The following is a 24,779-nucleotide window of genomic DNA, read 5'->3' on the forward strand; positions in this document are numbered from 1 at the left end:
GTCAGTTACACGCGGAACTGCATCGGTTACATGTACGTACATAATTAAATTGTGTACCACAGAGGAGTAATATGGGTTCAATAGAAGTAGGTATATACTCATTTACGTACATTATCTTTCATTGCTTACGGAAAGATTCCCGACACTAACGTACACAGTGTATGTACTGGGATTGAAGTCAGCACATGAAGTGTAACCAAGCGTGTTCAGAAAGTACCAGATTCTGTGAATTAAAATTAGGCGCAGCAGTGATTAATTGTAAGGGCACAGAAGTACTTTGATGGTTAACATTTCGCACGTGTTCTTGGAGGCACATTTACGTGTACAGATATTACGTACGTTATTGAAGTAATTCGTAAATGCAATGTTGTCAACCAGACTGACTAAGAATTTAAAGACTTCTTGGCCTTGTGTAAAATGAGCAAGGGGATCGAGATCATGAGTTGGGCTGCTCAGCATCGTACTGGTGTAGAAACTAAGGACGACGGGTAAAAGGCGAGACAGAGGGCTACCATGAACTATTCACTCGTTTCCAGAATTCGAATTTTTCCGCAGTATTAGATGTACGAATTTGATTGCATGCCATTACGAATTCAGCTCCTTGCCAAAATGCCGACAAGGCAAGGGAAGACTTTTCGTGTGTTGTAACATGCGAGGTATTTGACCAAATGTGGCAGCTGCAAAAAACCGTGTAAGGGGTGGGGGGGCTGAACGAGATTTTTGTACGCAGTCCACACAAGTCAACAGCACGCAGAAGCCACGAACTCTGAACACCGCAGCAAAGTGTGTGGAAGACAATGCGTCGGCGGTTACACTTCAAACCGTACCGTCTGGATCCCTTACAACGATTAAAAGCGGACAGTTACGGCCGGCGCCTTCAGATTTGCGCCACATTGCAGGGATCAATTGAGGATGGACATTTCGCCCCCACGCTGATATTCAGCGACAAAGCAACTAACACTTTTCTGAAAAAGTTTATCCCCGCAATGTGAGAGTGTGCCGTACTGAAAAACCTCAGGTAATTTCGGCGCATGAAGGAGATTCGCCGAGGGTTAATGTATCCTGTGCCGTGTGACAGGCGAAGCTGAATGGGCCGTTTTAATACTGTGAGACAACTGTGGCGGGTACATCTTATCTTGATATGTTGCAGCTGTGGTTGTTTCGACTACTCATTCCTTCAGGGAGCATCGATGTTTGTTGCTACCTAAACGACGAAATTTCGCATCGCTGCATTGGCCGTAGGCGGTTAACGCAAGTACTGATCAGCTTGCAAAAGCACTTAGTGGATGCTTGAAAATCTGAAACTGGTCACGGGTTTGTGTAATTAAACTGTGTGTGTGTGTCGTAATTGCGGTTGGCTCCTATATTGAAGTTATAATGTTTATAATTCTACTACAGCCCTGTTTCTCTTAATGTTTATTTTCGAAAATCTAGCGATTAAAATAGGGTTTCATTGCACTGTGGCTGACTCAAATGAACTTGAAATATTAGCAGAAGGCCACTCCATCACTGACTACACAAAGTAGAGGCCATAATGGATGTTACCGAGAACTCGCGCCACAGGTATGTATGCACGATGATCTTCAAAGCCATTTTGTTTCTGTTTAGACCACTCGGCCAATGGGCTTGCGAAAATTTGAAAGGGCGCGAGACACAGGAACGTAACAGTGAGACGCAGTACAAAAGACAGACAAAAAACACCGTGGACGGGAGAGAGCGCGGTCTGCGCCCGTCCGGAGAGTGTTGGCTGCCGCGGGGCGCCGTGCTCACGTGTCGGCTGGCCGGCCGGCTGCACAGCTGTGGACCTGACCTGCCCCCACACCACGGGGCAAGCGGCGCCCAGCACTGAACCTGCCGATTCCAACTGTGCGTCACCAAAACGGACATACAACACTCTTCGAAAGCTAACATGCGTGAAATACGTGCCACACAAAAATTGTTACTGTAACATTCCATTTCTTTGGCTCCGCTGACTGACAACCATACTGTAACCTGACAACCTGTACCACAACTCTGGCTATGCAACGGATCACTATTCCACAACAACACTTTACAGAAAATAATATAGCAGCCACGCGTTCTGCTGTATCCGTGAGTGTGTGTGACGTCACGCAGCACACCATTACGCCACAGGTCAATCCCGACGGCCGCTATCAGCAGCTGCGAGCTGCTCCAGTTTAGGCAGCCGCCTGTACTGGAAATACGGGTACTTGCAGAGCCTTGATGCTTTGAGAAAAGTTAAACACACGACGGAAGTCTGAGAAAACTGCAGATTTTTTTAACTGATTAACTACTGAATGGTGTATCACCAAATGGACCACCAAGGCGACAGCGAAATTTTCGCGAACCGTTTTTATTTCTTCATCTGACACACTGAAGTACCGGCTGCTCATAAGTAAAATGCAGCTACTGACCCAAGTCCACTGTGGTCTGTGAGTATGGTAAGGCAGCGAAACACTGTAGACATGCTATTGCGTTAACGAGAAACCAGTTTGCGCCGGAGGAAATCAATTCCAATGTTGGTTAGCAGGTGCGAATCTGTCACTGTGCAACACCTCGCGGAAGTCTCCGGTGCTCATACTGAACAAGTTCTGCAAGTGGCGGTTAACAATATCGACATTCTGCCTTTCTCACTTGTTTGTCCCTTCCTGTCCACATTCCGTTCCCAATGCATTAGATATGGGAACATTTCTTTCCAGTGTAAATCGGTTCCGCAAGGGCGCATTAGCATACCAGGTTTCGCCGCCATACACCAGTTACAGCCCACGATGGACCTCTGTGAGTGGCTCAACTTCAGACTACAAGCACACAGTGGTACAGCGAATGACGGACATTTGCCACGCCGGACATTTGCCACACTTGCCCCTTCGCCAGGCAGCTTGACTAGCGATCCCTCAGGTTAGGGGCGCCCTTCCTCATACTACTTCTGTCCGCTTTCAAACCGGCGTCTTCACGTCTTACTCGATGCAACCAGTACGTAAGGGGGAAATACAGACCTGCTTCTCCGAAATCGAAACATTTATAACATTTGGGAAACGAAAGCAATACCGACGACTAAGTCAGTATGTGATTAGTTGTGCCAAGTATAAATACAGATCCCTCTATCTGTACGGGCCGGCCGGTGTGGCCGTGCGGTTAAAGCGACACCCCCGGGATTACAAGGCCATCCAGCAGTGTTAGTGACGTCACACTAAGCGGCCCACAGCCGACGCAGCAATCCACGGACACCTCCGTACAGACGCGCCTGATGCTAACCATCTTCTGTCCGTCATACAGAAAGGAGCGAACTGTAATTCGAACCAAAGACCAAATTATATATATTCTTGTAAACAGCATAAAGGTTCATAACGAAATACCGATTACATGTACGGGCAGGAATAGGTTCTAGAACTCCTCTGAAAAGTGTTTATTTTCAGGACCAGAATGAACATCAAATTGTCAGGTTTTCTAAATAGAAAAGCATTTTGTTAGTAACAGACAGCAATAATGAGACTTGCAGTTGGTGATTTCTACGTAGAAAAGCTGTAGAGAGATTGAAAATGGTAAGTAAAGAGAGCCTCAGCCTTTTGCTCACATTCTTACATGTAATGCACTTGGTTGTTTTTCATTTCCTTACCTTTCATAACATTTTTAATATTGTTTCAAGAATTGTATCTTCAATAGCAGAGCGAACTTCAAATTGTCAGGCTTTTCTTAAAGGAAAGAGCAGTCCCTTAGTATCACAGTGCAAGACTGAACACAAGATTCTGTGATGTCTATGTTAAAAGGAGAATATTTGATATCTATCTTTTGTTTCCATTCTTTATTACTGGGGATACACTTGTAAAAATTCTTGAAAAGAGCTGTCACCATGAACATATGAGTAAATTCACAATAGTCATGTGTTTTATGAGATAAAGCGAACTCTTGTTACCTTATTGTAAACGAAAGTTGTGAGGGTTTTGCTATGTATGACAGTGTTTAAGATAATTTACTTTCAATGTAATAGCTTGAAAATGTTATGTCCTGCTGTCAGTTGGCATTTGTCACCACCTGTATGCGAGTTTTAAAGCTAAATAGTGTTCTGACAATTATAAAATAGTGGCAAAGTTCCTCAATCGATTAAACTTATTCCTGCCCGTACATGTAATCGGTATTTCGTTATGAACCTTTATGCTGTTTACAAGAATATATATAATTCGGTCTTTGGTTCGAGTTATAGTTCGCTCCTTTCTGTATGACGGACAGAAGATCGTTAGCATCAGGCGCGTCTGTACGGAGGAGTCCGTGGACTGCTGCGTCGGCTGTGGGCCGCTTAGTGTGACGTCACTAACACTGCTGGGCGGCCTTGTTATCCGTTAAAGGCGCTCCAGTCTGGAACCGCGTGACTGCTACGGTCGCAGGTTCGAATCCTGCCTCGGCTATGGATGTCCTTAGGTTAGTTAGGTTTAATTAGTTCTAAGTTCTAGTGGACTGATGACCACAAATGTTAAGTCCCATAGTGCTCAGAGCCATTTGAACCATTTTTTTTGTCTGTACGGTAGCTTCTTTTCACGCTTACTTATTGAGATAGAAACAGTATTGCCATGGGAACAACAAGAACGGAAAGATGTAAAAGAGTGCGAATGTACGCTAATCATTTCGTTTTGATCACTGCAATGTGCCTACTTTAATTACTACAACTGCATGCCCAAAAGACAATAAGGGAAGAAGAATTGGGTAAGTGAACGTTTGAAAAGAAGAACGACATACTCCATATTAATTTACTCTCTAAAATCCGGTATCTCTTGCGGCGAAACATTAGTTAATAAAGTGTAGCGGGACAATGTTCAAAACATGACTGAAAATACGCTACTAAATAGAGATAAGAACTTCTATGATTGACGTGTCATCTAAAGTCTACGTACAATTTTAAAATGTTAGAGATAAGGAACTGTGGTAATACAGAATGCTATGCTTGTAACGTACGTTGTTCTACATTGTTTAGCTCTGGTATTTACAGAGTCACAGAGAAAACATGCTAGGTTTTGGAGGGAAAAACCGTAATTGTAATGATCTACACTAGAACAGAAACAAGAAGCACAACGTAAGGAAAAATAATGTAATGTGTGTTCCAACTCATAAGTGACATTGAAGCAGATAGTTCCTGTGACAGTGTGGGCAGAGGTTATATTCGACAAGCTGAATAAATTAATAACTGGCTCCTTTTGCCGACCCCCGGTATCAGACGAAACAGTTGCTGGACAGTTGAAAGAAAACTTGAGCCTCATTACAAACAGGTACCCTACTCATACAGTTATAGTTGGCAGTGACTTCAATCTACCTTCCGTATGTTGAGAAAAATACATTTTCACACCCTATTGTAGATAGAAAACAACTTGCGTAATTGTTCTAAATGCTTTTTTAAAAAAATTTTTAAGAATTAGTGCACGAGGCCGTGCAAATTGTAAATGGTTACGGAAACACACTTGACCTCTTCGCCACAAATAATCACGAGCATCACGACGGATAGAGGGTTACTGAACACACAGTCATAGCGAGGATCAATTCCGTAAAAAAGAAATTCACCAAAACTAAAGGCGAAATATATCTATTTATAAAAGCTGCTAAAAATTCGGTAGACTTCTTTCTAAGAGACACTCCCCAATCCTTCCAAACCATGTAAGTGAAGGCCATATGAGGCTTAAAGGTCAAAGAAATGTTATCAACAGCACTCGAGAGATTCGTACCAAATAAATTAATAAGAGACGGAACTGATACCCCATACATGTGGCGGAAAATCCAAAGAGATTCTGGTCCTATGTTAAGTAAACCAGCGGAAAGGCTCAGTAAGTAGCTTTACTACGCGGCGGGTGAGGGGGGGGAGGGGGAGGGGGAGACAAGGGACCCAACCCTTCGGAGCAGCTAAAATCGTGGCGAATGTCCGCACACCGGCACAGCACGGTTCCTCCTGCACGCAGGCTACCCTCAGCCAGGTGTCAGGGCGACACGTCGCCACCGTCTCCACGTTGAGTCACGTTTACTGCCGGTCCAAGTATCATGTGAGACACCACAGTGTGAAATTTTATGCAACTATCACATATTTTACTGGTGGACGGAACACCTAATGAATTAAAATCACCCGGAAACACTGTACACATTCCTAAGCCACGAGTGACCTTACTCCCTTATTATTGGATATCTATGTGTGACCTAAAGAGCTGATTCCACACAATCGCGATTAAATGGAGGCCTTTTTAGGAAACTTTTGGCTGCCGCTACTGTTCATCCGTGAACGCCACACTTTTCTACAATTCAGCAAATCTTATCTCGCTACACACGACACGTTTCAAACAGGTCTTTAATACGGCGTGCATGAATTGCGTTGTACATTTTGTGATAGGCGAGTATAAATACGAAAAACACCACACATAGTTCCACGTCACGAAAGTGAAGGGCATTTACAGCACCGATTCCGGGTTACTTATTATACATAAAATCGCGCAACTTTTATCAAATCATCGTGTCCCTCACGTGTGACGACAGTCACTTTTCCGTGACGTCACGCGTTCTTTGCTGGCAGTGGATGAGGGGAGCACACTGAACAGTCGTCGTGTTGATCTACCTGTTTCCGAAGATAAAATTGTCAATTTTATGGTTTTGGTATTCAAATATGCGTTTTACGACGATGTGCAGTCTAACTGACACATGCCATTTTTGAACTCTTCAAGACGGGTCGTCTTCTGTACTTTGTCATGCCCAAGTGTCGGTAAATGCGACGTCAGTGGCCTCCCACGATTCCGAAACTGTGACTTACCATCAATAACGGGTAAGGCTTCTGTAACAGTATCTGGCTAAACGAAATAATGTTTACTGTAGGTTTCTGTCAAACATAATTACCAAATGCCCCCACAAATGTTATAATTTTGACGTGATTCAGCCCTCTGACGGAAACTGAGAACAAATCTACCTCGACTCTCGCAATTGTTGCACTGGAAATGGCACAAATTAAATCTAGATTCTGCCGCCGTTACAGGCTGCACATAGAAATCTACACTGCACTTTAATCGTGTCATTTCAACGTCAAATAAAGAAGCTGGTAAGTGACGGCGTCAGAATCACCGACATTCATTCCTCCCTCACATAATACACGACTGAAGCGCAGGCCGCACAAAACACGGCGCGCCTCACAGATGGCTGACGCGTTGCTTTGTCGACACACCGGGCTCTCATCAGACAAATAGTAACAGGAGAACAGCCAAACAAAGCGATGCAGCGTTGTAGAGTGCTAAAAAAAGTTTCATCAGCAAATCACAAACGAGGAGACGTGACAGAGCGATAAAAAATACGAAATGTTTATTTCGTGAAGCACAAACATTACGATAAATTCTCAAGAATTCGCCAACTACTACGCAAATGGTCGCCTCTGTGTAATGAGGGTGTTGGGGAAAGCTACAGATTGCTCGTTGACCATAACCTTAATTCCAGAACATTGTGAAAATACGGAAATGAACGCGAGTGCTGCGTCTCCTCGCCACAAGCGTGTCGGCGTGACGCCACGAGTTGTGATTCGCGAATGGATTTCAGGATCCGCAACGCTCGCGCACGAGACAGCTTCCTACGTCTGATTATTTTGCAGATGAGTAACATGTGACGTCAAGCATCTAAGCGAGAAAGTTTACAAACGGTTTTAAATTGTTCTTAACGTGTGTTCGGAAGCAAGTGCTCATTCTGAAATACTGGGTGAATACAATCTGGCTAATTTGCGCTCCTTTTTAAAGAAAAGCCCGTCTATCGCGCGTCTAAATTTTTGACACGTCATGTCTACTGATGTGTGGGCCGTACGACGATGTAATTTTTGCAGATACCCTACGGGGTGTGGGGATACTGTCTGCAAACTGCGTCGCGAATAGCTAGGTACCGACAAACTACAACGATACGTCTGATGTCTAAGTTGACTCCATGAACAGCGACAACGTGGCCGGGGTAGGGGGGGGGGGGGGGGTAGCGGAAAAATCTCTCCCGTTTTCGTAGTCTTGCGAGCAGTTTCTTGGAAGTCGGTAACTGCCCTCATTCTGAAATACTTTCTGACTAACGTTCGCGTATTTCGGCGCCCTTAGTCACGTTACCTCGCGACGCGCAATGTTTCCAACTGCGGTACTTCTCTTACTGTGTGACGACCGCAATTTAAGATTATACCTCTGAATGAGTACATCTTGACAACATTTCAGATGTCTGAATTCGGCCACATTACGCGAAACATTAAAAAATAAATTTCTGCCACGCCTGCAAACCGCTACACGCCTTGTCGCACTAAAACTCGCTTACTCCAAAAAGTTCTGCGTTTGATGGTTTTCGTAAAATTGCGTCCTGCGAACTTAAGAACGCGAGGTTTTCATTTTAAATGCCTGTTGTACGTGAATTCCGTGGAAATCTACACTGGCACATCGAAACACTAGCCGACTGAATGTGGCGTTATTTTCCATTCGTTCCACGTTATTCTCGGTCAAGTTTTCATAGACTGGAGCAAGGCCATAAGTAACGACCAATAAATCACTGAACACTTAAAACGGTAATTTAACACACTGTTAGCCACCCCCTTTGTTCGTAGCGGTCGTAATTTTTCAAAGTAAGACAAAGTATTAGACAAGACCAGTAAGTGAGTTACGCGACAAAAACCACACAAAAGCGTGCAGAACATCCGCCGCTCCCATAAATTCCTGCCTTACCTTTCTGAGGTATTCCCGTGGAGATACAAGATACACGAGCTCTGTCTGGGCAGGCAGGACAACGTCGCACGCTGCTTCCCTCCAGGCTGCTGCGTCACAACTGGACCGCACAGACAGCCGGCTGCCCCCCCCCCCCCCCCAGCGCTGACGTCACGGGGCGGCGTTGCCAGCTCGCGCGGCAGGCGAGGGAACGGCTGCAGCAAGGCGTCTACGTCTGTGTCGGCACTGCCGGACCGCCTGCGTCCCATCCACGCCACAGTCAGTTACCTCGAACCGTGCTATACAGCTGGCAACACCCCCCCCCCCCCCCCTTCGCCTGGCGCTCCAAAAACCGGATTTCGTAAACCGATTCCCCAGTACCGTTTTTGGTGAACGCAAAGATGGAACAAAGACGCTGCATTTTGGTCACGGGATGAGGAGAGGTGTCAACACAACATCTTCCATCATCGTGCTGAGTGCCAGTGACTTACGCGCGAGCTTCGCAATTCGTATCGCTCATTAGCTTCTCCAGAAACGACGGACGAGTGTGACAAGTTTTCGTTAAAGAAGGTTACAGGGATATCAATGCTGAGGTCATCGGTGCCTGGGCTCACGTACTACTTTAACTTAAAACAAGTTACACTGAGCACGACACACATTTACCCTCAACGTGTGGACCAACTGAAATCATTCTGTGATTTCGTTGATAATGGATATGGGAAAGTTCTAGGTAGTATTAAAACTAGATGGTTGTCATTGTTGCCAGGAGTTACGAAAGTTATTGAACCTTTGAAATCTTTTTTTCTATCTCAGAATAGGTGTCCCACGTTGCTGAAACAAATTTTCGGAAACCAACAGTCACTTCTTTGGCTTCATTTCACACAATGCCCATTGAAAATGTTTTTAAATTCAATCCAAAAGTTGGAAATAACCACGGTTTCCGCTTGCTTCAAGAAATAATCAATACCATTTTAATTAACTTGGAAAAGGAAGGTACTTACACTCGGTCAAAATACGAGCCTTTTACCAATTCTAAGACACTTCGACACTTTTGTGACTTGTTTGGAAAAGTAGAGTTCTCCACTTCAACCTCTGAAATCATTTCATTGGATAATACCAAAAAAAAAATACTGTTTCTTGGGCTGAACTAAATTTTCTGATAATTCTTAAGGTAGTAGACTCATGTGCAACATTTCAGACGAGAAGGATGCGTGAACAGCATTGTATCCCAGAAACTTGAATTGGAAAAAGCTAATTTGGAAACAGATGAGAGACTATGCGATGTATTCAATACACTTAAAAGTACAGGTATTTCATGTAAAAATATAGACACGCTTGTGAGATTTGCTCCTGTTATACCAGACAAATATTGTCGTGGAAAGAATATTTTCAATTGTGAGTTCCCTTTGGAGGGTGGAATCTGTAGTACCAGAACCACTTCATTCCCACAGGTGTTAGTGTGTCTCATATTAGAGGCCAACACCGAGCATAAAATTCTTTGACAAGTACAGAGTAGAGGTGTTCTTATTCGGTAACTACTGTCTAATTATTGGATTTATAGTGAATTCTTGCAATGGGCCTTTGTCCTCAGAAGTTGACTGTCGAAAGTAGTTGCTCTCTGTCCCAGTGTACTTAAAAGCAGAACAAGCAAACATTCTTCAAAACTATATAATGTATGGATGGTCAGTGTCTGCATCAAGTAAATCCTACCCCATATTTAGCAGATTGGGTTCCGCATTTGGAGGCTGCATTCGAGAGACACGTACCGTATGTAGAAGTTTAAGCACCATTTAATATTTTCGTGTGTTTTAATTCAGACATAAATGTCGAGTGGCTCTTTACGTACCACGTCATAGAACCACTCTGCTTCCTAGTCAAGCTCCTTAAAATCTTTCAGTTCTTATCTTCCCTTAATAGCGATTAATCAATAAAATTGTAATATGTTGCCTTGTGTATCCAGTACGAGGATATTTCATTCCTTAGCTCATACAACAGCCTGACAGGTGGTGGTTTTCTCTGCTATTTTTCCAGTACATGAACGAATTTCAGCCAAATCTAAGTTTGTGTGTCTGGTGTGTGCTCAATGAAACGAAAATAACCTCTGTTTGCCTGGTGTCTGTTGGTATTTGAAGTCAGGAACAGGTTTCATTCGGAACACCGACTTTGCCATTAAATCTGAATTTTGCGGAGAACAGGTAGCCTTCATAATGGCGAGACCCTTTTGCACAGGATTTCGGTCACCCCAGGGATCTTATGTTGATGCTGTGACATTGTTAGGGTGTACTAACACGTAAATTTTATTTTCTACAGATCTCTCACAATTACTTCATTGTGGTTGATCAGCGTTGTTGCTTGCTTTATGAAAGTGTCGTCTTTGATGTCTGTTTTGAATTTTGTGTGAAGTGTGTTTACGGTACTTTGGGAGCTTTTCGTCGTAATCCTTTTTATTGGGGAGTTTTTTAAATGTAATTAATGCTCGTGTGACGATAATTTTGCGCTGGGAATTGCGTGTGAAGCTCATGGTCATTCTATTAGGTTGCTTGTGATGAATACTCTTGTTTAGCCAGTGTGATGAACTTAGTAAAAATTTAGCATGTTATTTAAGTGAATCTGTTTCAGATAGTGTTTTTTCTGTATAAGATTTTCATTTGTGTTATTCGAAAATAATTATGTGTAGTCGCTCCAAAAACAGTACGAGGAGAAAAGAAAAAAGGTGGTGAGTAGACGAAATGCCCAGAAAAGAGACTTCGAAGGTACAGAGAAGTGTAGGGACATATTCTCCCCACTTTTAGCGACGAAAATGTGCAAAATGAAACAGTAGGTTCCTCCGATGCGAGGCAAATGAGTGAGCCAGACTTCAGTGGTGCAGCGGAGATGTTTAGATTTAAAAGATGTGCACAGCCTGTTCCACTCACAGCTAGCAGTGTTTCAGGTCGAGTGCACAATTTACTAAGTGTGAGTGCGAGCGAGGCTGAAGCAACGATAAGTGAACAGAGGGCAGCAGAGCATGTAGCTCTGAGCAGAACATGACTGGCCAATTTGGCCACGCTGATAAAAAGAATAAGCACACAGCGAAGAGTTGAAGGCACACTTGCTGGCGTCACAGGAGGAGCTAAACTGAGATTTAGTTACCGAATATGGCACCTTAACGACTACAGTAGAATCACTGAGCTCAGAAATTGATGATATGGAAGAAACGTTCAGAACTTAGCAATCAAAATGAAGGACGACACTGCGCAATTTGAAGAAGCTACTAGGTCATCGGTCTCTAGACTTACACACTACTTAAACTAATGTAAACTAACTTATGCAAAGAACAACACACACACACACACACACACACACACACACACACACACACACACACACACACACACCCAAGCCCGTGGGGGGACTCGAACCTCCGGCGGGAGGGGCCGCGCAATCCGTGACACGGCGCCTCAAACCTCGCGGCACTTGGAGAGGTAGGAAACCGGTTAAATGGGATAGAAGGCGAACAGAAAAGAGTGAGCGGGAAAGGCTGGTTGCCAGGTGGCTAGAACAGGAGCATGGGGGATGTGACTGATTGTGATCATAGGGAATTCTTTAATCTACTAAAACAAATGCCCATGTTCACTGGCAACGTACAGGGTGGCGCACGAAATGTGTTACCATTTTGTTTTTGAATATGAACTTTACTGTCAATACGATCTGAAAGGAACATATACTATAATCAAGAGTCGTCCATGGAGATTTGTTCTAACTCAGCGCATACTCAATATGTCCACCATTTCGTTTCCGACCTTCCTTCAAACGAATACTGAAGTTAGTGATTACCCTACGGCACATGTCTTCCGTAATTTCACTGCAAGCTTGAAGAATAAGTCTTCTGAGCTCCATTAAATCAAGTGGACGTTTCGGGGAAATTTTTTTCTTTAGGAACCCCCAAAGAAAAGAGTCACATGGATTGAGGTCTGGACTATTGGAGTTTTTACACGGGCATTTCGACGTGCGGATCATTTCACTCAGGTTTCCAGCTCGCTTCAATCACGGACAAAATTGGCCCCCCAATGGCAGACATATTGAGCATGTGCTCATTTAGAACAAATCTCCATGGACGGCTCCTCATTGTAGTATATGTTCCTTTCCGATTGTATTGACAATAAAGTTTATATTCAAAAACAAAATGGTAACACATTTCGTGCGCCATCCTGTATGTAAGCCAAGTACGGACATTATCGAGACACTTGGGAGCGAATAAACAGCAGGAGTTTTGGAACTGGAAAGTACAGGTAAGGAAACGCTCGATGTTGCAAATACAGTACATGCACAGAAGCCTTAGGCAAATCATAACAAATACCTACAGGCAGTCCACTTAAACTGGAATCTTTAACATTTTATAGGAATCCACAGTACTTGCGAGCTGAAATGAGAACAACATTAGGTAATTTTGAAAGAGAAAATGGGAGCTCAACTTGGAATCGACCGAAGTACACGTAGGAACAACTGTGGATGAATAGGCCAGGTCGAGAAAGTGCAGAAGAAATCTACAGCAGAATTCCTGTGCCTGTGATGAAACGAAAATTAAGATACACTGCGATGAAAAAAGAAAATGACAACGAGAATTGCCCGAAACTACGGAAGACGCTGTGATAATTCGATGCTAAACAGCATCTTCTACATTTGCATCTGCATCTACGTCTATATGCTCTGCAAACGACCGTGGCAGAGAGTACGTCCCACAGTACCAGTTGTCAGGGTTTGTTCCTGTTACATTCACGTATGGAGCGCGGGAAGAATGACTGAATGCGTTTGTACGCTTAGTACTTATTGTAATCTTATCCTCACGATCCCTATGTGAGCGGTACGTAGAGGGTTGTAAGTATATTCGTAGCATCACCATCTAAAGCCGGTCCTTGAAACTTTGTTAATAGACTTCCTTGGGATAGTCTGGGTGTGTCTTTAAACAGTCTGGAAGTTCAGTTCCTTGCGTACTTCCGTTACACTCCTACGCGTCAAACAAATCCATGACAATTCGTGCTGCCCTTCTCTGTATATGTTCAGTATCCCTTGTTAGTCGTATTTGGTACTGGTCCCACACACTTGAGCAATATTCTAGAACCGATGGTACGAGTGATTTGTAAGCAAAGTCCTTTGTAGGCTGACTGCTCTCCACCAGTATTCTACCAGTAAACTGAAGTCTGTCACCTGCTTTACCCATAAATTCCATTTCATACCAGATACTTTTTATGTGTCTGCCGATTCCAACAGTGACTCCATGATATAGTCTTAGAGTACTATTTTTAATTTTCTGGAGGCACAGTTTTACATTTATGAACATTTAAATCAAGTTGCAGTCTTTCAACCGCTTTGAAATCTTATCAACATCTGAGTGAATATGCAGCTTCTTTCAGACAATACATCATAGATAACAGGATCATCTGAAAAAACTATGAGGTTAGTATTAATATTTCGTCTTCCGCAGACATAGCGATGTGGTGTGATCTTGCAGCTGTGTTAAGGGCAACCTACAGTTCTCAGGAGTTTCTGAAAACGTGACGTCATTCTGACGCCAGAAGTTTTGCATTCATGTGGACCAGGCTGTGGATAAGTGAGGGATTAAAACGTTGGCAAGAATTAGCTCTGAAACATACTGAAAAAGTTGTGCCAACTGCTTTTGCTAATACGCCTTCGTTAACATCAAAAGTGAGACCACTTACTGACTTACAAGCAAAAAGAATCTTAAGCCAGCCAGCACAGAATCCAATAACCCGCTTATTAACGTTTCTCAAGAAAAGTTACTTTTTTAAAAAAAATCTGAAAACTGACGTGTAGAGCTGGAGTCAGAAAAAAAAGGGGGGGGCAGCCATTCTAACAAGTGAGGTAAACCATCAGCTCACTCACCTTGCGTCCAGTAAGTAAAGCCGTTTCGAAACAACACAGCTAGCATCTCTCGAAAACACGTCACTATCTGCAGCATTTGGTATAATAAAATGAAGAAAAGCGTAATATAAGTGGTTGAAGAGGTACTTTAATGGGAGATTTTTGTCTGGGAAAGAAGTGGCCTAGAAAAACTAGCCCGTAAATTGTCTTTTGTACACTTCACATACGGCTACATTTTATGTATAGCTGAGACTACGCCACCTTTTTATTCTGTTGCAAATGTGTCAGTCAGTTCTATGCTTTTTATTTTGAATGGCAATTTGCTTTGCCAGATGATAAACGTGTGAATATTTATTACCATTTGCGAGTTTCACACTTAATACGTAGATTTGTAAATTGACAATGACAACCCAGAAATGATACGCACACCTCCAGAGAAAGGGAACTACTATATGTACACAATATCGAATATTTAAAAACTAACTGCAATTAACGTAATAAAGAAGTCCCAGAACCTTTACAAACGTGAAGGTGAGATGGTAGGACGCGAAGTCACCTCCATAGCTACCCTCTGCTCTGTAACTCAACGCTTACAATCGCTGCCTCACAATCAACCGCTGGAAGATCAGCCCCCGCACCTTAAACTGAATGTAATGAAGGATTTAGCAGCCGATACTTCCTTACATGACGTCTGATTATAAAACATCGGAAAGAAAGTGACGTTTTTACAAATCTTCCATATACCGTTGCCTTGAAACGGTGCTGTTTCATAATACGGAATTTAGGGCCTCATATCCAGTAGCGGCAATGACAAATGATTACTTTTTTTGATGCATAAACAATTATAACGGTCACGGGCAAATGTCGTCAACTCACGGGGTAACAGTGTGATAAGTTTCTTTTTTTTTAACCAGTCTTGACGGCCCACATGAAGTCTGGTCTTCCGCCATTTCCTTTTTTGTCTTCACAGGAACACAGCCGACCAAGCGAGCAGAACCGTTCTTCCAGCTCCAAGTACTGGAGACTGTCCAATGCTCTTACTGCATGCCTGGACTGCACAGTTGCGAAGGACGTCTCCGTTTCGCAATACCTATGTACCCTAAAATGTATCACAGAGTTTCGTGGTGTGCAAATGTCCACATTTCCTCCTCCTCCTCCTCTGTCGTGACGTGCTGTTCTGCAGTTCGCCATCGTTAGGCAGTGGCGCGTCACAAAGCTTCGCGCATTAGTTGCAGTACGTTTGACAGCGTAGTGTCTTGTTATTCCTCGCGACAAATCCCTTAACTCTGCTCCATATCAATTCTGTCGGGTTCAGACTGCAGTGTTACGACCACAACTCTAAAAATAATCCATTTGTACAGCGTGCTCGACGCCATCAAAATTGTCTTCCATCTTTCTGCGACATTTATCACTCTGGCTCATGTGATACCACATCTGTCCTACAAAACAATGGGCATATTCAAACAGTACTTTTTAATTTTTCTCCAAAAAATTTAATCACGTAATGTTTTATCTTCAACCATCTTTTGCAATCTTTTATAATATATCTGTAATTAAGAATGTATACTTGCAATGATCACCAGAAATTTTCGCGTGATACGTAATTGTAAACTACGGCATGTGCATTTTTCTTAAAATTGGTGATGCACAAGTTAATTGCCATATATGGCTCAAACCCATATCAACCAAAACCACTAAAAATAAACGCAAAATATATCTATTTAAAACAGCAGATAAAATTCGCTTGATGCCTTCCTAAGAGAGTCTCCATTCCTCCCAAGCTAATTATGTAAGTGTAGACCAGATATGGCTCAAATTCAAAAACACAGTATCGACAGCAATAGATTCATACCATCCAAGTTAATAAGAGAGGGACTGATCCATCACGGTACACAAAACACATCAGGACACTGTTGCAGAAACAACGAAAAACGCATGCCAAATTCAGAAGAACGCAAAATCCCAAAACTGGCTAAGTTTCACGGAAGCTCGAAATTTAGTGCGGACGTCTATGCGAGATGCTTTTAATAGTTTCCACAATGAAATATTGTCTCAAAATATGGTAGAAAACCCAAAGAGATTCTGGTCGTGTGTAAAGTACACCAGTGGCAGAAAACAGTCAACACCGTCACTGCGCGATAGCGATGGAGAAGTTACCGACGATGGTGCCACTGAAAAACCACAGCAGCTGTTAGCATGAGTGGCATAAAAGTAGGTATCTTAGGTGTTGCGACACAACTCAAATCACTTAAGAAAGGCAATTCTTCCGGTCCAGATGGTATACCAATCAGGTTCCTTTCAGAGTATGCAGATACAATACCGCCTTTCTTGGCAATCACATACAACTGCTCACTTGACGAAAGGTCTGTTCCTGAAGACTGGAAAGCAGCACACGTCACACCAATATTCAAGAAATGAAATAGAAGTAATCCATTTAATTACCAACCCATATCACTGACCTCAATTTGCAGGAGGATTCTGGAGCACACAATGTACTGTAACATTATAAATCACCTTGAAGAAAATGACTTATTGATACATAACCAACACGGCTTCAGAAAATATCGTTCTTGTGCAACACAGCTGGCTCTTTATTCCGATGAAGTAATGAGTGCTGTCGACAAGGGATGTCAGATCGATTCCACATTCCTAGATTTCCAGAAGGCTTGATACCGTTCCTCACAAGCGAGTATTAATCAAATTGCGTGCATATGGAGTATCGTCTCAGTTGTGCGATTGGATTCGTGATTTCCTCTTCGAGAGAGGTCACAGTTCGTGGCGATAGACGGTAAATCATCGACTAGAACAGAAGTGATATAAGGCGTTCGCAAGGTAGTGTCATAGGCCCTCTGCTGTTCCTGATTTACCTACACGATCTAGGAGATATCTGAGCAGTCCCCTTAGATTGTTTGCAGATGACGCTGTAATTTACAGTCTAGTAAAGTCATTAGACGATCAATTCCAACTACAAAATGACCTAGGGAGAATTTCTGTATGGTGCGAAAAGTGGCAATTGGCACTAAGCAAAAGAAAAGTGCGAGGTCATCCACATGGGTACTAAAAGAAATCCGAGTAATTTTGGATATACGATAAATCGCACAAATCTTAGGGCTGTCAACTCGACTAAATACATAGGACTCACAATTACGAGCAACTTAAATTGGAATGACCTCATAGATAATATTGTGGAAAAGGCGAAACAAAGACTGCGCTTTGTTGGCAGAACACTAAAGAGACAGCCTACATCACACTTGTCCATCCTCTGCTGGAATATTGCTGCGCGGTATGGGATCCTTACCAGGTAGGATTGACGGAGGACATCGAAAAAGTTCAAGGAAGGGCAGCTCATTTCGTGTTATCGCGAAATAGGGGTGAGAGTGTAACTGATATGAGACGCGAGTTGGGCTGAGAGTCACTGAATCAAAGGCAGTCTTCATTGAGGAGAGATCTATTTACGAAATTTCAATCTCCAACTTTCTCTCCCAAATGTTTAAATATTTTGTCGACACCCAACTACGTAGGAAGAAATGATCATGATAATAAAATAAGAGAAATCAGAGCCCGAACGGAAAGATATAGATGTTCCTTTTTCCCACGCGCCATTCGGGGCGGAATGGTAGAGTAGTATGAAAATGGGTCGATGAATCCTCTGCCAGGCACTTAAATGTGAATTGCGGAGTAACCATATAGATGTATATGTAGATGTGATGAGTTTCATATTTATATGCTTTAGGTATTCAAACCGAACAAAGAAAATCACGCACCACGTGGAGCGTAGAACCACCGCCCGCCGGCACACACGATGGTCAGTCTACGACCGTGTCTATCACGCCACGCATACAGTTCACACCTCCCTTATTTCTGATACATAGTCCTACTCGAAAAAGTCGAAAGCTGATTCTTGTCTGTAATCTTCTGAAGAACACTAACTACTTGTTTCTCGCCATTAACGGTGTTCCACGCGCCTGTTTCACTACGAAGCAGGAAGCAGTGTGGTCCGTTTTCGCGGTACGTATGAACAGCGAGACAATCAGAGCACAAGTACTGGTTACAGAGACACTGACTGTACACAATTTTTAAGATAAAAGTTACGTAGGTAAAGTACGATTAAGATAGACGTTGATGGCTGTTAATACGTCAGAATCTCTGAAAGTTTCTTCCACACTGACATAGTAATAAGCTATCGAACACTTAAGTTGGACCTCCTTCCAAGAGCGGAGCACCACCAATGGTTAGAGAGCTACGGCTGCTGACCAGTCAGCGCGCTTGCGTTTGTTTACATCTGGTTTGCTCTTATGATGAAGTACATGCTACATACGAACCCCGTAGCCCCACCCTTTATTTCGCATTCACTTTTATTCTCTTGTCCGTCTCTCAACCGTATCTGCTTATTGCACACCAACCTACACCTCTTGCTGTGCTACGGAGTACTGAAAGCTTGTTCCAACAAATAAGTAGGATTCTCAGCCACATATTAATTTTTCCACATAGACTGAAATACGCTGTTGTTCAACAACGGCATAACAAAGGGGGATAGGTCTGATGCTAACAACTACCACCCAGTCTTAGTTCTGACATCTTTATCCAAAATTCTTGAAAACTCATGTATTCAGGAGCAGAATCTCCTATCTGTAAAAATGACGTACTAATTAAATGTCAATTTGGTTTTCAGAAAGACTTTTCAACAGAAGATGCTATATATGTGCTTTCACTGATCGAATATTAAATGCACTGAATATCCGAACTTAATCCATTGGAATATTTTGTGACCTCTCAAAGGCTTTTGATGGTGTGAATCATGAATTTCTTCTAGACAAGCTTAAGTATTGTGGCATAAGTGGGACACTGCACAAATGGTTTAATTCATATTTAACTGGAAGATATCAGAAGGCTGAAATTAACAACACAAAGAGTCTGCGAAAACCAGCGGAGTCCTTTAACTGGGGAGTTATCAAGAACGGTGTCCCACAGAGTTCAGTCTGTTTCCTTATTGGTCTTAATATACATTAATGACTCGCCACTATATTCATGAAGATGCAAAGCTAGTTCTTTTTGCTAATGATACAAGTACAGTAATCACACACAAGGAAATTGTAAATAATGTCGTTCACTAAATTAATAAGTGCTTCTCTGCAAGTGGACACTTATTAAATTTTGAGGAAAAACAGTGAATATAATTCTGTGCAGTAAATGGCATAACAACACTGATAAATATAGGCTATGAACGCAAGTCTGTTGCTAGGGCAGGGTATTCAAAATTTGTGGATGTGTACACTTATGAGAAATTGAATTTGAAGAAACATTAATGATCTGCTGAAATGATTAGGTTGAGCTACTTACGCTACTGCGGTTATTGCAAAATATTGGTGATGAACATTATTAAATTAGCCTACTATGCCTATTTTCATTCGCTGCTTATACATGGTATCATATTTGGCGGCAATTCGTCACTAAGAGGAAAAGTATTCATAGCACAGAGGGGTGTGATCAGGCTAACAGCTGGAGCCCACCGAAGATCACCTTGTGAACATTTATCTAACGAACTCGCGATATTCACAGTACCTTCGCAGTACATATATTCATTTATGACATTTGTCAATGACCCACCCCAGTTCAAAAATAACAGCAAAGTGCATAGCTACAACACTAGAAGAAACGAAGATCTTCACTACTCTGGATTAAATCTCACTTTGTCACAAAAGGGTGTGAATTATGCTGCCACAAAAATATTTGGTCATTTGCCAAATAGCATTAAAAATCCGGCAGATATCTAAACAAGATTTAAAAGAAAATAAAAGTATTCCTGAATGACAGCTCCTACTGAATAGATGAATCTTTAGACATGAAGTATTACCTACAAAAATTTTTACTATTTTGTATAAAGAAAACTTATGTTAAAGTGACACATCCCACATCATTACGAAATGTATTAATCCTCTATGCAACAAGGATCAATGTATGTATGTATGTATGCAGACCAATTTGTCAACACAACCCATATTTCAGGGAGGTGAGGAGGTGGCTATCGTATCAGCCCTTCTTTGTGGAAGTTTGTCTACAACCATCTGCATTGCTATTTTTCATTTACTTACACAAAAGACGATGAAATTACTCCCAACGTATTAATGTCAAGAGATCCGCTTGCTGTGATATAAACTGTGTATTCCTTTCTCTACGCAACAGCAACACACTTTATACTGTAGGCAACTACAGATTTAACAATGCGTTCTTAAAGCCACAACAGTTGAATAATTCTTTATTTGTCGTAATAAAGTATTACTCAGCAGCACCCGTTTGGTTTGACAAGAACACGTGTGTGAACCTTCAGTTTCTCCCAACTTATTTTTTGATGGAACAGTCCACAGGTGACCTGCCTGTTCGTAGTGTTCGACGTGCACGCTATGAACCGAAAGTACTGCTATGGACTGTTCCATCAAGAATATGTATAATAGTCGAGTTCTGCAGCGAGATTTGTAGCTGATACTCTGTACTTTGATATCGTTCTGAGCAATGACAAACACTTGTCAGAAAGGATTCTGAGGATGGCTGGTTTTACTGCCAAAGTGTTTCAGTGCTGGTCCTTTACGTGGGGCACTGCTTCACGCATCCAGATACCCGCTTAGCAGAAAACCGACTACTTTTTTGGTAACTGTACGGCACAGTCACTGCCTGGAGATGCACGATTATTAACAGAAGTGAAGACTAAGCCCCTAACGCCGGGAATTTTGACAACTTTTCTAGCAAGAGGATCAATTTTAGGTCAACGTAAGAATTCATTCATTTCAGCACTTACACATATAGAACAAAGACGAAATGGACGATAACATTATCTGTCTTACTGACTACCCGACAGACTACCTTGTCACCAAAAACATTACTTTAGAAAAGTGAAAATATCTAAATTCAATGGAACAGCGTTCTGTACTAAAACACATTTGCGTGACTTAACGTGCTGACGATTGCTAATGCAGGACTTGGGGAAAGACGCTAACAGATTAGTTGTGCTAAATTCGGCAGCTTTCGTGGAGCTGACTGCTTCGGGAAATACCGGATTCAGTGCTACGCTATCGAACTGTCAAAATGCGTCTAGCTTGGTTTGATTTCAAACCATTAGGAATAGGATCAGACTGTCCCAAGGTCTACGCAGTATCGTCACAGAAAGTAATTGTTTAATTCCTCAATAGTGGAAGTTGCCATAGCATCTTATCTACTTGCACATGCAGTGTTCCATCATTCTGTTGTGTTATTCCTAACACGCAGAATAATCCTTTTACGGATCACATGTGTATAAATACAAGCCTATATTTCGAGAAAAAAAATTCAAAAAATTGCGCGCATACGAGGAGAAATCTCGTCCGAGACACTATGCTTTTCACTCATGCCTAAAGTCCGTAAAACTGCAGAACTAATAGGAATGTCGGTACCAGAATTTGTAATACGAAATTCGCTAATATTCTGAGAGTGTAATAACCGAAAGCGGTTTGCTTTACTCGCGATAGTCTCCATAGTGAACCTGAATGAGACCTTACAGTTACCGTGGCTTTGCAAAAACAAACCAAAAGAAAACAAAGAAAATAATTCAAAACTGCGGGAACGCATGAAAACAGTCGTCCTTACCTTATTAAGGGTGTGGGTGTAGCAGAAGAAATTCTCGGTGCAGTAAGAGCAGCACGAAATCCCAACACAGAACGTCGCACAGGACACGACTGGCTACAAATGCGACAGACGCCTGAAGCGGCAGGGCTGTGGCACGCAGTCAGTGCTGCCAACGGCTGCGAGGCCGGCAGGTACCAACTGCAGCCTGCTACGGGGGCCTCACAGGGGGCAGCGCTTCCAGGACCCCGCGCAGAACATGCGAATGTAATACGAAGGCTGTCGCCCTAATTTTGTTACTGCAGATAAATTGAAAAAAGAAAAAAGTAACATGTTTGTGAAAGTACTTTTAACGTAATGTAATCCAATTTTACGCACACTGTGAAACGACTGTGGCCACTGGAGTAGGCTACCTCGCAGAAAATTATTCCCGCACCGGAGTCAAGGGAACCAGGGTTTTTGTGATACCGACGCGCTACACTACTGTTTATTGTCAACACATGGCTGTTGCCCAGGCCTAAATTCGGCTCATTGCTTCTCATCCCCTGTCCGCGCCCATTCTACTCACTGTTGTGTCTAACAATCAAGCGTCACAGACAGTACGTTAGCGTCAGGTTCTAAAAAGCATTACACTCATCATCAGGTACCTAGTTCAACGTAATTTGGCCTTAAAGGGAAGCAGCGAGAAGCCCTATCAAGAAAATAATGGTAGTTTTCATGGTTTGATCGAATTGACAGCAGAATTTGACCCCGTTTTGCATGGACATTATAGGTGGTAAAGGCCCAAGAAAATCATGACCATTTTCTTGGAAAAAACATTCAAAATGAACTCATAAATTTGCTTGCCAACAAAGTAAAAAACAGCATTTTTACTTCTGTAAAAGAAAGTAATTATTTTTCTGACATGCTTGATTGTACTCCTGATACATGCCACAATGAACAAATGACATTGATTGTTAGGTCTGTAAGTTTATCAGAAGACGCAGCGACTGTAGAAGAACACTTCCTCGACTTCCTGAACGTCACTTCAACAACAGGAGAAAGTTTGACTGAAACCGTTTTGTCGAAATTAGATGAACTAGGGCTCTATATTCATGATTGCAGAGGTCAAAGTTATCGAATATGAAAGGTGATCGAACTGGTGTTCAAGCCAGAATATTAAGGTGCAAACCAAGAGCATTCTATAGGCCATGTGCCAGCCACAGTCTTAATCTTGTGTTATCAGATGCGGCGGAATCTACTGCAAAGGCAGTCACATTTTCTGGTGTAATTTAAAGAATATACGTTATTTTCAGTGCATCCACTCAGAGATGGGAAATCTTACTGCGCGGGGCAACAACTTTAACAGTGAAGAATCTTTCAGATAGTCGATGTCGAAGTATGGTGTAGAGTGTCAAAGCTGTTAAAGTGCCAGACGAGAGAAGTCAGAGGCGCCCTTCTTGAGGTCAGCAACAGCGCTGTTGAATCGAAAACAAAGAGCGGAGCTCACTCCCTTGCTGTGGACGATTTGAAAAGCTTCGAGTTTATTGTAGGCGTTGTCGTATAGTACGGCCTTCTCTTTGCCATTAGCGCAGCAATTAAGGCAGTTCAAGCAGCAAACGTTGACGTGAAAGTGGTAACTAAATCCGTTGAAAGTCTAGTTACGTTTATTGAGAATTTCTGCGGAGGACGTTTCGTTAATATGCAATTAACAGCGAAAGAGATACGTGAAAGTTCACAGACTTATGCAAAATTTGGAGAAAGGAGATCTGCCGAGAAGGCGAAGCAATTTGGTTATGGTGAGGACATGGTTTGCATAGCTCAACCTTCAGAGGAGAAATATACAATCGATTTTCTCTAGTCTGTCGTTGAGGCAGTGTTAAAAATTTTGAAAGAAAGGTTTGGCCAACTGGCTAAAAATGGTTCAAATGGCTCTGAGTACTATAGGACTCAACTGCTGAGGTCATAAGTCCCCTAGAACTTAGAACTACTTAAACCTAACTAACCTAAGGACAACACATACATCCATGCCCGAGGCAGGATTCGAACCTCCGACCGTAGCGGTCGCGCGGTTCCAGACTGTAGCGCCAGAACCGCTCGGCCACCAGCGGCCGGCCAACTGGCTAAGTATTCCGAAATATTCGGCTTTTTTTTCCTCCAGACAGTTTAAAAATGCGTACAGGACGAAGAACTGAAAATGCTATCTAAAAACCTTGGGAAAAAGCTAAGTTTAAACACAAGTTGTGAATGTCCGAAAGACATTCTTGCACCATATTTCTTGTCAGACATTAATGCGCTCAGACAAACGGTGCCTGGTGACGTGGAAGCTCCTGCGTTAATACTGAAGTACTCTAGTGACGCTGCATACCCGTTTCCCAGCATTTACATCGGCCACAGAATTTTGCAGGCGTGCCAGTAACTGTCGCCGTAGTTCCACAATTAAGTTCTGAACATATTATGCATGAACGTGCTCTTCAAAAAGCGTGGAAAAAAGTTCTGTGTAAAGTGTGAATACCATTAATGTTTATAACCTACAACTCATTTAATATCTTGTAAACACAGAGCACAGTGGAGTGATGAAATCATTGAAGCGTATATCTCAAACAAAATTTGTGAAACTTATCTGATCCTGTAGTAACAGTTCAGATGGTTCAAATGGCTGTGAGCACCATGGGACTT

At 42.5% G+C, this 24,779-nt stretch overlaps 1 protein-coding gene across 2 annotated transcripts in view; it reads right to left on the reverse strand.

Moving 5' to 3' along the window:
• The window catches only part of LOC124554036 (TD and POZ domain-containing protein 1-like), a 55,987-nt gene extending 33,594 nt beyond the window's left edge, over nt 1-22,393 (reverse strand). Inside the window, exon 1 of one of the 2 annotated variants that reach the window (XM_047128071.1) lies at nt 22,146-22,393. The gene's annotated coding sequence lies outside the window, so the exon portion shown is untranslated. Of the gene's footprint in view, nt 1-8,687; nt 8,807-22,145 lie in introns of those variants that run through there. The other variant, XM_047128072.1, reaches the window with a different exon arrangement.
• Nucleotides 22,394-24,779: the final 2,386 nt, after the last annotated feature.

This window comes from Schistocerca americana, chromosome 11 (assembly GCF_021461395.2).
Source record: "Schistocerca americana isolate TAMUIC-IGC-003095 chromosome 11, iqSchAmer2.1, whole genome shotgun sequence".
Taxonomy (NCBI): Eukaryota; Metazoa; Arthropoda; class Insecta; order Orthoptera; family Acrididae; genus Schistocerca; species Schistocerca americana.